General features: G+C 40.9%; 1 non-coding gene across 1 annotated transcript; it reads right to left on the reverse strand.

The window, feature by feature from the left end:
* LOC127099598 (small nucleolar RNA R71) lies at positions 1-107 on the reverse strand. The gene has a single exon (XR_007794082.1). It is a non-coding gene; the product is annotated as a small nucleolar RNA R71 (small nucleolar RNA).
* Positions 108-14,295: the final 14,188 nt, after the last annotated feature.

Consider the following 14,295-nt stretch of genomic DNA (forward strand, 5'->3'; position numbering starts at 1 on the left):
ATGCTGAGAGCTCAAATCAACGGATTTTGACAAAAAGATGTAGAATCTCTCTACGAAGCGTGGGAGAGATACAAGGACATAATGAGGATATGTCTACATCACGGTCTCGAAGACTGGGTGATCATTCACACATATTACAATGGGCTTCTATATAACACAAGACTGACAGTAGACGCTGCCGCAGGCGGTGCACTTATGGACAAGCCATACAACGAAGCCTATCAACTCATTGAAAACATGGCCCAAAACCATTGCCAATGGGGAGGTGAAAGAACTCCAGTGGAAAAGTCCCAGACAAAGGGTGGAATGTACGAAATCAGTAGCCTTGACCATGTTCATGCAAAGGTAGATGCCCTTGTTCAAAAATTAGATAACTTGACCATACCCCCCACAGCCACCGTGGCTGCTGTAACTCCAAACTGTGAGTTATGTGGAAACCCTGGACACACTGCACAAGAATGTCAAATATTAGCAAGAGTCCCAACCGATCAAGTGAATTACACATAAGGAAATCCTTATTCGAATACCTACAACCCAGGTTGGAAAAACCATCCTAATTTCTCGTATAAGAATAACAACGCCCTGTATGCACCTGGCCAAGCACCAGCTGTTCCGCTTGGATATCAAAAGTCAGCTAATAATGCTCCTAACATGCCTAGGAAGTCAAATCTCGAATTAATGATGGAAAGCTTCATAGCTACCCAAGCTCAAACAAACAAAGACTTCTTGAACCAAAACATACATACTAGCGAGCAACTCAAACAACTAGCGAGCAAAGTAGACGCCTTAGCCACCCACAATAAAATGCTTGAAACACAGATTTCACAAGTGGCTCAACATCAAGCATCTACAACCTCTCCAACTAGAACATTTCCTGGACAGCCGCAACCTAATTCAAAAGGACATGCAAATGTCGTTATATTGAGGAGTGGAAAAGAAGTAGACAGACCCGTAGATCCAAGACTCCAAAACCCTGCCATGTACCAAAAACCAGATAAAACCTCAACTGAGCAGGTGAATGAACCAAAGGAAATAGAAGATAATACCCAAGAGGCCGAAGAGAAAGAGAAACCTCATGTGCCTCCTCCTCCTTATAAACCACTCATTATGTATCCTCAAAGACTTGCAAGATCTAAAACTGCGAGTCAATTTAGGAAATTTGTTGAACTTATGAAGCAACTAAACATTACGATACCCTTTATAGAAGCCATCACACAAATGCCCTCCTATGCCAAGTTTATTAAGGAATCCTATCCAATCAGAAAAAGATTGAGGATAACGAAACAGTTACACTTACTACCGAGTGTAGCGCAATAATCCAGAATAACATGTCTCCCAAACTAAAAGACCCAAGTAGTTTTTCCATACCATGTGTCATTGGAAAATTCGTCATAGACAAAGCTCTATGCGATCTAGGAGCCAGCATTAGTGTAATGCCCTTAACCATCTGTAAAAGGCTCAGTATGGGAGAATTAAGACCGACCAAGATGTTTGTTCAATTAGCTTACTGCTCAATCAAATATCCTGTCGGTATACTAGAGAATATCCCAGTACGTGTAGGACAATTTTACATTCCTACAGACTTCATAATCATGGACATCAAAGAAGATGCCAGTACACCTATCATACTAGGAAGGCCATTCTTGGCTACCGCCGGAGCCATAATAGACGTAAAGAGAGGTAAGCTGACATTCGAAGTTGGAGAGGAAAAGGTTGAATTCATCTTGACCCAATTCTTACAAGCGCCAGCTATAGACGACACCTGTTATCTACTTGATGTCATAGACGAGTGCGTGAGAGAGATGGAGATACAAGAAACCACATACTCTGATATAATGAAAATCCAAATCCCTCCAATCTTTGAAGACGATAATTGGCATGAACCATACCAAAACGAAAGTCTAAGTGAATGCTTAGCACTTACACCCAACCATATGCCATGCCCAAAGAAACCTGACTTGGAATTAAAAGCACTACCAAAGAACCTAAGATACGAATTCCTAGACACTGAACTGAAAAGACCAGTAATAGTCAATGCTGACTTGGGACAGATGGAAACTGAGAAATTACTAGATGTCCTAAGAAGATATCCAACTGCATTAGGATATAACATCGTCGATCTAAAAGGAATAAGTCCTTCTATCTGAAGGAGAATTGCCATCCAAGGCGCACCGAAATTTAAAATTTTCTCCATTTAGTGATCCTTACGAATGGGCATGATCAATGATAGAACCGTTACCTCTTGTGGCAATTCAAACCTTTAGTGCAGATCTCTTGTAACGATCAAAACCTTGGATACAAATCCACGGAGCGATCACGAATGTTGAACGATGACAACGTCTCTACTCAGTCCACACGAACGGGTTCCTTCAATCTCAGTGCTAGCTGGTACGAATGAAGGCTTTGAGTGAGAGAGAGAGGGAAACGAAATTCCAAGTCTTCACTTGAGTTTTAGTCTGAGTGACAATGCTTCTACCCAAGGGTTCTATTTATAGAACCACTTGTGTGGGCTTCAAGCTAAAAAGCCCACTTAAGTGTATTTTGGCCCATATCTTATAATATGCCCAAAATCACTTAAGCGTGTGGTACCTTACCATATTTCGTATTCCACTTAAGTGCACCGTACCTTACGGTGTTCCTTAGTTACTCTATTTCTCATCAATCCGTCCTTTGTGTGTGACCCTGTAGGTTTTCGCGACGTTGGCAATTATATTAAATCACGCATTTAACATAATAAACAGTGAGCGGTATCTAGCAACACATCACTGCTACCCAAGACACGAAAATGTCATGTGATCTGACAAAACCTCCTGTGATAATAATTATGTGTATAATTACCCCTTTGCCCTTATGTCTATATTGAACACAAGGTATAGACCGTGTCATCCTTGTCCAGTTCAATATTGGGCCCATAGACAATTATCCTGTTACGCAGGATGGGCAAATTCCATCTAGGACACTCATGTCCCTCAGCATGCTTTATGGAGTACCCATCAACTGTCTTTATGGTTATCCAGTTACAGACAATGTTGGATCAGCAACAAAGCACTCGACTCTACATCTAGGGTTCATAGTGGTTTCAGGTCAAAGAGTGGTGTCATACGGTGAACTGACTTTAATGTGTTTTTAATCGCAATGTCGCGGTTAGCAAGAGTCGCCACCGACTTTTCTTTTATCCAATAAGGAAAGGTGGAAAAGAACAGGAAAGACCTTAATTTAGATTCTTAGGTTCGGGAGGTACATTATACAAAGGGAAGGTGTTAGCACCCTTTGTATCCATGGTTATCCATGGGCTCTTAATTGCTCAATCATTTATGTTTTTCTCGCTTGAACAAGTGTTTGAAAAATGTGTAGAAAATGTTTTGAAAAGGAGAATTTAACTTTGTAATGATTCTTGTATGAATGTATACAAAGTGGTTATCTCGTTTAGTTTTGAAAGTTGTTTTGAAAGTGGTTATGAATGAGCAATTAAGGGTTATACCTGTCCGAGGTCTTTCCGGGCATTTTCTATCCTTATGAGGGTAAAACTGTCCTTACTATTGAGAAGTAAGTAATTTTACCCTTTGGATGTTTAAGGGTCATCGTAGGGTCATCGATAGGTCATTGAAGGCAACAGTTGTAAGGATACCTTAGCATTCGAAGGGACGATCATCATTTAACCGTAGGCTACACCGAAGGGTCATCGAGGGACAAAATCGTATTTTCGAAGGCAACATCCGAGGGACCATGATTTATTTTATGATGATTTAACCGAAGGGCCGTTGCTAAGTGTATCCCTACATTCGCGGGACATGACCGTTATACCGTAATACCGTAGGGCAAAAGAGAGGTCCAATATCATTTATTTAAAGTCCATATTTTAACGTTCATTAGGTAATTATGATGAATCTCCACATTAAAATCAACACATTAAAATCAATACATTAAAGATTAATACATTAAAATTAATTAGGCAATCAATATGAATCTTCACATTAAAGTGAAGCAATTTAGAATCCATCTCCACGAAGGTCTCCCACACGTAAAGTGGAGTACCTAGCCGGCCGCTTCATTGGGGATAAGGAAGCTTTTACACCATTCAACACACGGGTTAGAGCATTAAGATAAAATATGATTTGACAATTGCACCATAAAATAGACATAACAGTTATGAGTTCAGGCCAAGTGATGCAAAAATCGTAATTAGATAAGCATAAAATAGAACAGCAAAGAGACAAAGCAGCCCCTGTCCCGTTCGCCTCTGCTTCGCCTAGCGAAGGCTCAGCGAAGGCTCGCTGCAGGCTCGCTTAGCGATGAGCTAGCGAGCGGCCACGTGTTTGGAATTTGACAGCAGCATGACTTCCGAAAACCTGTACTCTTATGGCATTTGATCACAGGCATAGCATAGGCAATTATACAGGATGTTCATACTTAGATTCACATACGAAATCGAATTACATATCAAAGCTTTAATCGGAATGCATCATGTATGTAAAGAATATCAATTGTAAACGTAAAACAGCGATGATACGCAAACCTGTGTGCAATCGCGATATTGAAAGGGACTGATCGTTTGGATGCCGGATTGAGTTAGGCGGCGGTAGCTTCGGTGCGGATGGGCTGCCTTCAGGTTAGCAGGGTTTTTGCACCAGGGTTTCCGTCCTTCTCCGTCCGTCTTCTTCTCTTTTCGTTCTCCTTTCATTACTGAAGTGCTGGTATTTATAATGCTCTTTTTCATGACCTAATGGGCTCAGAATGAAGCCCGAAATTTTCTGTTGTCTGTCAGCTTCGCTAGGCGAGCTGGTAGCGAACGTGTAGCGAACGTTCGCTAGGCGAGCGTGTAGCGAACGTTCGCTAGGCGAGCGTGTAGCGAACGTTCGCTAGGCGAGCGTGTAGCGAACGCGTAGCGAACAAGCCAGTTTTGGGCCATTTTCTGGATTGGGCCATTCGTGAGCTGGGCCTTCGTTCCTTTGAGATCAGTGTCATAAAAATGAGTCGGAGTGCCCTGAAAAATGTCTTGAAATATTAATGGGCAAATTTTGGGGTATGACAGCTGCCCCTGTTCAATATTCTTGAACCGAGAGAGTAGAATGGTATGTGCACCATTCGTGGTCTGGAGGTGGAAGATTATTGAACACTAAAATGCCCAAAAATTTGCGCTTGTCAATCAGGAGCTAGTCTTGATGGAGATGGGCTTAAAGATGCCATCCAGGGAATTTGATGATGAGAACTTCAGGGTGCGTCGTTCATTAGACGATATCTGAAGACATGGATGTCGTACCGAGTCAGAGTGTGTTATATGCTGCTGGGGATAAGGGATCAGAATGGATCGCAGGATGAGTCGTCCGTTAGGCTGTGTCTGATGATGAAAGGAGGGTAGTCGTACGCTAGACTACACTTCAGAAATATACCGTACACTAGGTAGCATCTGAGCAGATGAAGGTCTAACTGGGTCGTACATTAAACCGTATCTGAGCAGAATGAGTCGTCCATTAGGCTGAATCTGCTTATAAAAGGGGTAGTCGTACACTAGACTACAATTCAGAAATGTACCTGTCACTAGGTAGCATCTGAGCAGATGAAGGTCTAACTGGGTCGTACATTAAACCGTATCTGAGCAGAATGCCGTCCATTAGGCGGAATCTGATTATAAAAAGACGGTAGTCATATGCTAGACTACACTTCAGAGTTGTACCATACACCAGGTAGCATCTGAGGAGGTGAATGTCTAACTGGGTCGTACATTAAACCGTATCTGAGCAGAACGAACCGTCCATTAGGCTGAATCTGCTTATAAAAGGGGTAGTCGTACACTAGACTACAATTCAGAAATGTACCTGTCACTAGGTAGCATCTGAGCAGATGAAGGTCTAACTTGGTCGTACATTAAACCGTATCTGAGCGGTTGAAGGTCTAACTTGGTCGTACATTAGACTGTATTTGAGCAGCATCTGGTCTAACTTGGTCGTACATTAGACTGTATCTGAGCAGCATCTGGTCTAACTTGGTCGTACATTAGACTGTCACTGAGCAGAATCTGAGGATTTGAAGGTCTAACTTGGTCGTACATTAGACTGTGTTTGCAGAATCTGACTTGAGGGTCTAACTTGGTCGTACATTAGACTGTATTTGCAGAATCTGGTCTAACTTGGTCGTACATTAGACTGTATCTGAGCAGCATCTGGTCTAACTTGGTCGTACATTAGACTGTCACTGAGCAGAATCTGAGGATTTGAAGGTCTAACTTGGTCGTACATTAGACTCTCACTGCAGAATCTGACTTGAAGGTCTAACTTGGTCGTACATTAGACTGTATTTGAGGGCTGGAAGGTCTAACTTGGTCGTACATTAGACTGTAGTTGATGACTGGAAGGTCTAACTTGGTCGTACATTAGACTGTAGTTGATGACTGGACTGAGCCGTCCGTTAGGCTGAATCTGATGCTGAAAGGGGTAGTCGTACGCTAGACTACGCTTCAGAAATGTAAGGTCTAACTTGGTCGTACATTAGACCGTATTTGAGTTGTTGAAGGTCAGAATGGATCGTACGTTAGATCGTATCTGAGTTGTTGAAGGTCAGAATGGATCGTACGCTAGATCGTATCTGAGTTGTTGAAGGTCAGAATGGATCGTATGCTAGATCGTATCTGAGTTGTTGAAGGAGTCATATGTTGAGATGAATCCGGATGAACCGTACGCTAGGCTATATCTGATAGTATTTGTGTATGCTGTATTTGCAATGAATATTTGGGATGGGCTTATAGATGCCATCGTTAGGAGGATGTCAGAATGAATGTCGACATGGAGTATATCTGAAAGATGTATCTGAAGAAGAAAGTAGTCGTACGCTAGACTGCACCTCGGAATATACCGTACGCTAGGCAGTATCTAAGGGGTATAGTTGAATCTTGAATGTAATTGATAAAGATGTCCGTCTGAATGGACCTTTGTGTTTGACTGTATCAGAGGATAATTAACCTGAAAAATAAAGTTAGCTTCATGCCATGTCATGATTCACGAGATGCAAATGTTGTATGCATGTGTGTGCTGTGAAATGATGTAATGAGTGAATTATGCATCTGGAATAAATGAGAGCATTGTATACATGTATATGTTATGAAATGATGTAATGTATATGATGCAGAATGAAAATTGTATGTAGGTATGTGATGTGAAATGATGTAATGAATGCACTATGTGTCTGAAACGTTCTTCCAGGGGACTCTACTGGGGAAATAAATCTCAGTCTTCTGGTCGGAGATATTTGTATTGATGATCCTTCCTTAGCTAGGGGTATTTGACTTTTATCTGATGGCAGAGATATTCAACAGAGCCTGGCTGGGGGTGGAAGAGATGACCCATTTGTCTATTAATGCCACTCTCTTCTGGAATGACTGGCTTTGCTGGGGAATAGGATTAGCAACGGATTCATTGGAAAGCATGATTAGGCCTTCCCCTCGATCCTGAAGTCTAGTAATTGTCATTGTTATTTTATGCATGTATTTTGATAAACATTGATCATATTCGAATGCATATATCAATTCAAGTTAAATCAATGGACGTTTACGCAAACAAAACAGAGAAAGTAAAACAAAAGCATCTTTTTGGAAATGAAATTGTATTGATTTTGAAAGAGGGCCTATAAATAGGCAATTGAGTACAAGGAGACAGGAATCCTAGTAAGAGGAAATAGTCAGGCAATCAAAGAGAAAGCTATGCAGAAAAAGTCCTATCGATCCTAATTCCACCACTGTCATTATGTCTTCAAGCATCTCATCTCCTGCTGTCGGATAGAAGTGATTGGCTTGTTCAGTCCCTTGAACTTGGCTGAAGCTGTCTGAGAACGGGACATAGTCATACGCTTTAATCCCTAATTTTTGCCTGGACCGCCTTTTCAGGTTTTCAGTCCATCAGGATACCCTTTTTTGCCCAAGCCGCCTTTTCAGGTTTTCGACTTGCCGGGTGTACATTTGTATATGTTTATCCCTATCTTTTGCCCGAACCCTTTTGGTTCGCCGGGATGCCCTTACTTTTGCCTAGATACGTCGACCTAGCGGGTCTCTTTTATGCGTAGTATTTTTTGACTATGTCCGCGTTCACAGGATGCGGGAACTCTCCGCCATCCATTGTAGCAAGCATCATGGCTCCACCAGAGAATACCTTCTTAACTACAAATGGCCCTTCGTATGTGGGAGTCCATTTGCCTCTGGGACCACCCTGTGGTAGGATGATACGCTTGATCATCAAGGCGCCAAGTTGGTACACCTGTCTCTTGACCTTTTTGTTAAATGCTTGGGTCATGCGCTTCTGATATATCTGCCTATGACAAACAGCCGCGAGTCTCTTCAATCAAATTTATCTGATCGAGTCGAGTCTGAATCCGTTCATCTTCATCTAAGCCCGCCTCTTTCATGATTCTTAAAGAGGGAATCTGAACTTCCACTGGTAAGATGGCTTCCATTCCATAGACTAAAGAGAACGGAGTTGCCCCTGTCGAAGTGCGCATTGAAGTGCGATAACCGTGGAGAGCGAATGGTAACATCTCATGCCAGTCTTTGTACGTTACTGTCATCTTTTGTATGATCTTCTTGATGTTTTTATTAGCAACCTCCACGGCGCCGTTCATCTTTGGCCGGTGCGGAGAAGAGTTATGGTGTTTTATTTTGAACTGCATGCAGAGTTCAGTAATCATCTTGTGGTTCAAATTAGTACCATTGTCAGTGATAACTCTTTCAGGAGACAGCAGGTTTCTCAAATAGATATTTGATAGAATCCATCTTAGGAATCAATAAAGTGGTATGATTCAACATATGCTGTCTTAGTCGGCGAGCAGCCCAAGCCAAAGCGCAGCAAGCTTTCTCGAGCTGTGAGTATCTTGTTTCACAGTCGGTACCTTTTGCTAAGGCAGTGTATGACATGCTCTTTTCGACCAGACTCGTCATGTTGCCCCAACACACACCTCATTGAATTTTCTAACACGGTCAAATACATGATTAACGGTCTTTCTTCAACTGGTGGTATCAGAATTGGAGGTTCTTGGAGATACTTCTTGATTTTGTCATTCATCATTCCATACCATCTCTTGATTTTTCTTTTTTAGTAATTTGAAGATGGGTTTGCAAGTTGCAGTCAAGTGCGGGATGAATCGGGCAATGTAATTCGAGTGCCCCAAGAGACCTCTGACTTCTTTCTTGTTTATTTCAGTACCCATTGCAATTTCAATTGACTCCTCCTGCGGCTGTATAGTCTTTTCTTCTTGCAGTAGTCGGGCAAGTTCTCCAGGGACTTCACAATCTTCCTCGCTTCCATCCTCGGCTTGATAGATCGGATTTTCAAAGTCATAATGAACAGTAGCAGAGTCATTACCAACAGGATCCAGAGTGGATATGGATCGGCAAATTGTTGCGTGAGTGTGTGCAAGAAACATAGCTTGTTTGAAAAATGACAGGAAATATAAAGAGCGCAATATTTGAATGCAAAAAGTCCATTGATTTATTGAATATGAATATGCTTATGAAAATGACAAACCCTTAAAATTAGCTATTATGCCCCGGGTATAGACACAATGCTTTTGAAATACTAAAATAGCAATAACAATTACTCCCAACTAAAGGAAATCGGGATAGTGTCTTCAACCTTCCAATTATTGAGTCCGTCACCAATTGTTGGGTAGACCCAGCTATCCAGGTCGCAATCGCTGTCGACATCCTCTATAGCATTAAGAGTTTTGTCATGATTAGGCAGAGGAGCAGTGATGACCTTAGGAGTCTCAGGCGGATCCAATTCAAATCCTCCGGCGTCGATCATATCCTGAATTTTATTCTTCAACGACCAACAATCGTTCGTATTATGCCCGGGGCTATCGGAGTGATACGCACACCTGGCGTCGGGATTATAACTAGGAGAAGTAGTGTTAGGTTTTGCAGGAGGACCTCTGAGGGTAATTAAATTTGCTTTTAGCATACCCTGCAGTGCTTGTGCTAAAGTCATATTGATCTTCGTAAACTGCCTTCTTCCCGGGTTAATGTGCCTCACAGATTTCTTGTCTTTTTTCTTCTCGAGCAAGAGAGCCTTCAGTTCTTCCTGCCCCTTGGATAAGTTCAAGATCATCTCCTGGAGTTGAGCATTCTGAGCATGGAGATCTTTGACAGTTTGTTCGAGGTCCATTTTTCTGTTTGCAGGAAAACCGTGAGAACACTGATCCCTTAGAATACCTGTTATGCGATGTTATGTTATGCTATGCAATGTATGAAATGTTTTCAAGGACTTTTGGAATTTAACTTTGCATAAACTACCGAAAAAAGGAAACTTTTTTTTTTTTTTTTTTTTTTTTACAAAATAGAGCGAAGTTAAATCCCTAAGTCCTCGAAATGGTTAGTTCAATGCCATGATGTTATGATGATGTTATGATGTTAAGTAAATAACAAGCACAAGCAAGTCACACAACCATCATTCCTAAGTTTTAAGGCTTGCATGAGTTCCATAGGTAAGTACCCTCCCCACTGAAGTTTGGTTGGTTCAACCTGTCCTAGAATAGTAACCGGGTTCTAGAAGGATCTCAGATCATCGACCTTTCTTTAAGTCCACTTCAGTGCAACGCCAAGTGGTTGACCAAAGCTTCCCTAAAGTCCAATCTCAAAGAGTGTAGTATCGAGTCTCAACCAACTTCAGTCGGAACCGAAGCCAGTTATCTCACTACTTTCTAATGGCTATGATGAGTCAATTAGGGTTCTAAAGGTCTGGTTAATGCTTTAATGACACCACGCGAATGCCAAATTTTTCCTCAAGTAAACATGAGGAACATCAGGACATCCAAAGTGTCACATTAACCGTAGCCATCATTTTGACCATTCCAGTATACGCCGGATAGTCGCGATGATCTATTGCTACTTACCTAAGGTACACTAGATCCGGGTGTAGGATCTTTCACTCGAAAATACCCTTAAAAGAAGGAACAATTTGAAAACATAAATGATTTTTTAAGGTGACCTCTCTTTGTAATTCCCCAGCAGAGTCGTCAGTTCTGTCATACGGTGAACTGACTTTAATGTGTTTTTAATCGCAATGTCGCGGTTAGCAAGAGTCGCCACCGACTTTTCTTTTATCCAATAAGGAAAGGTGGAAAAGAACAGGAAAGACCTTAATTTAGATTCTTAGGTTCGGGAGGTACATTATACAAAGGGAAGGTGTTAGCACCCTTTGTATCCATGGTTATCCATGGGCTCTTAATTGCTCAATCATTTATGTTTTTCTCGCTTGAACAAGTGTTTGAAAAATGTGTAGAAAATGTTTTGAAAAGGAGAATTTAACTTTGTAATGATTCTTGTATGAATGTATACAAAGTGGTTATCTCGTTTAGTTTTGAAAGTTGTTTTGAAAGTGGTTATGAATGAGCAATTAAGGGTTATACCTGTCCGAGGTCTTTCCGGGCATTTTCTATCCTTATGAGGGTAAATCCTTACTATTGAGAAGTAAGTAATTTTACCCTTTGGATGTTTAAGGGTCATCGATAGGTCATTGAAGGCAACAGTTGTAAGGATACCTTAGCATTCGAAGGGACGATCATCATTTAACCGTAGGCTACACCGAAGGGTCATCGAGGGACAAAATCGTATTTTCGAAGGCAACATCCGAGGGACCATGATTTATTTTATGATGATTTAACCGAAGGGCCGTTGCTAAGTGTATCCCTACATTCGCGGGACATGACCGTTATACCGTAATACCGTAGGGCAAAAGAGAGGTCCAATATCATTTATTTAAAGTCCATATTTTAACGTTCATTAGGTAATTATGATGAATCTCCACATTAAAATCAACACATTAAAATCAATACATTAAAGATTAATACATTAAAATTAATTAGGCAATCAATATGAATCTTCACATTAAAGTGAAGCAATTTAGAATCCATCTCCACGAAGGTCTCCCACACGTAAAGTGGAGTACCTAGCCGGCCGCTTCATTGGGGATAAGGAAGCTTTTACACCATTCAACACACGGGTTAGAGCATTAAGATAAAATATGATTTGACAATTGCACCATAAAATAGACATAACAGTTATGAGTTCAGGCCAAGTGATGCAAAAATCGTAATTAGATAAGCATAAAATAGAACAGCAAAGAGACAAAGCAGCCCCTGTCCCGTTCGCCTCTGCTTCGCCTAGCGAAGGCTCAGCGAAGGCTCGCTGCAGGCTCGCTTAGCGATGAGCTAGCGAGCGGCCACGGGTTTGGAATTTGACAGCAGCATGACTTCCGAAAACCTGTACTCTTATGGCATTTGATCACAGGCATAGCATAGGCAATTATACAGGATGTTCATACTTAGATTCACATACGAAATCGAATTACATATCAAAGCTTTAATCGGAATGCATCATGTATGTAAAGAATATCAATTGTAAACGTAAAACAGCGATGATACGCAAACCTGTGTGCAATCGCGATATTGAAAGGGACTGATCGTTTGGATGCCGGATTGAGTTAGGCGGCGGTAGCTTCGGTGCGGATGGGCTGCCTTCAGGTTAGCAGGGTTTTTGCACCAGGGTTTCCGTCCTTCTCCGTCCGTCTTCTTCTCTTTTCGTTCTCCTTTCATTACTGAAGTGCTGGTATTTATAATGCTCTTTTTCATGACCTAATGGGCTCAGAATGAAGCCCGAAATTTTCTGTTGTCTGTCAGCTTCGCTAGGCGAGCTGGTAGCGAACGTGTAGCGAACGTTCGCTAGGCGAGCGTGTAGCGAACGCGTAGCGAACAGGCCAGTTTTGGGCCATTTTCTGGATTGGGCCATTCGTGAGCTGGGCCTTCGTTCCTTTGAGATCAGTGTCATAAAAATGAGTCGGAGTGCCCTGAAAAATGTCTTGAAATATTAATGGGCAAATTTTGGGGTATGACAAGTGGCATACACTATTATCACCATGAGAATAACTTATGACACTTTGCATAACTTTCTATATAGTATTCTCATAGTGGGTCAATCCGGTATAAATATTAATCTTAATATTCATACCTATGTTTAAGACTTGATAACTCTTTATCCATGATCCATGAGATGTGATCATCAGTCTACAAACATAATAGTCTTAATGCTTTAATGTTATCCCGCTTCACAATAAAGCTCGACTACGAATAATTTAAGAATAGTGTCCTTATGTTTAATGTGATCTCATGATTAAGTCATACTTGATACATTAAACGGACTAGCTATTCTAGGGACTTTATTAAACAAACATAATAAAGAAAAAGCCTTTTATTATTAATAAATAATTCGATACAAGTACCAAAAGTATTGGCCTCTAGGGCTTACACCAACACTATCTGTATGCATCGCATTATGCTGGAGGAAGATTGTAAAACCTCTAGAGAACACCAGAGAAGGATCAACCTAATCCTAAGTACGGTAGTCAAGGATGAAGTAAAGAAGCTACTAGATGCTGGAATCATATACCCGGTCTCCGATAGTCAATGGGTTAGCCCCGTTCATATAGTACCCAAGAAATGGGGTGTTACAGTCATTAAGAATGAGAAGGGCGAATCTATAGCACAAAGAGTTGTGACCGGAAGTAGAATGTGCATCGACTATAGAAAACTAAACAAAGCCACTCAGAAAGATCATTTCCCTCTACCCTTCATTGACCAAATGCTTGAACGATTGGCTAAGCATTCTCACTTCTGCTATCTAGACGATTACATTGATGAACCGGTTCCTCCATCATATGCTGATAATCTTGCCATGCTTCTGATCCGTCTGAATGATTTCCAAGATGACATCACAATTGTGAAAGAAGAGATAAAGATCATGCGCTTTGATATCTTAGGCCTTATGGATATAGTCGTTGAGCAGTTTCATCACCTAAACCAGGTTGTAGCTGCATTGGGACAAAACCGTGGCTAATACTACTGACCACTGATATCTCCTACTCGCACTAAGCAATGAGGACACTGCTTTGTTTTGTGTGGGGAGGGAGCACATTTATTTTATTGTTTTTGTTTAATTATTTTACTACTTTTGTTTAATGCGTTATTATTTTTCTTCTTATGTTATATTTAATTTCAATCTATTAATTCAATAACATTGCTATTCATTTATTTATGCTTCTATATTTATTTATTTATTCATTTATGCTTTTAAATTCAATTGCTCAGTTATCATAACTTCTATATTTATTTATTTATTCATTTATGCTTTTATATTCAATTGCTTAGTTATCATACTATACTGTTATCATATGCTACTGTAATTAAAACTACTGCAACCTTTGATGAGAAAATTGAAAATAAGCGTGTGACTGTCGTACCCCAATTTTGTCCGGGCTTATT

The sequence above is a fragment of the Lathyrus oleraceus genome, chromosome 6 (genome assembly GCF_024323335.1).
Source record: "Lathyrus oleraceus cultivar Zhongwan6 chromosome 6, CAAS_Psat_ZW6_1.0, whole genome shotgun sequence".
NCBI lineage: Eukaryota > Viridiplantae > Streptophyta > Magnoliopsida > Fabales > Fabaceae > Lathyrus > Lathyrus oleraceus.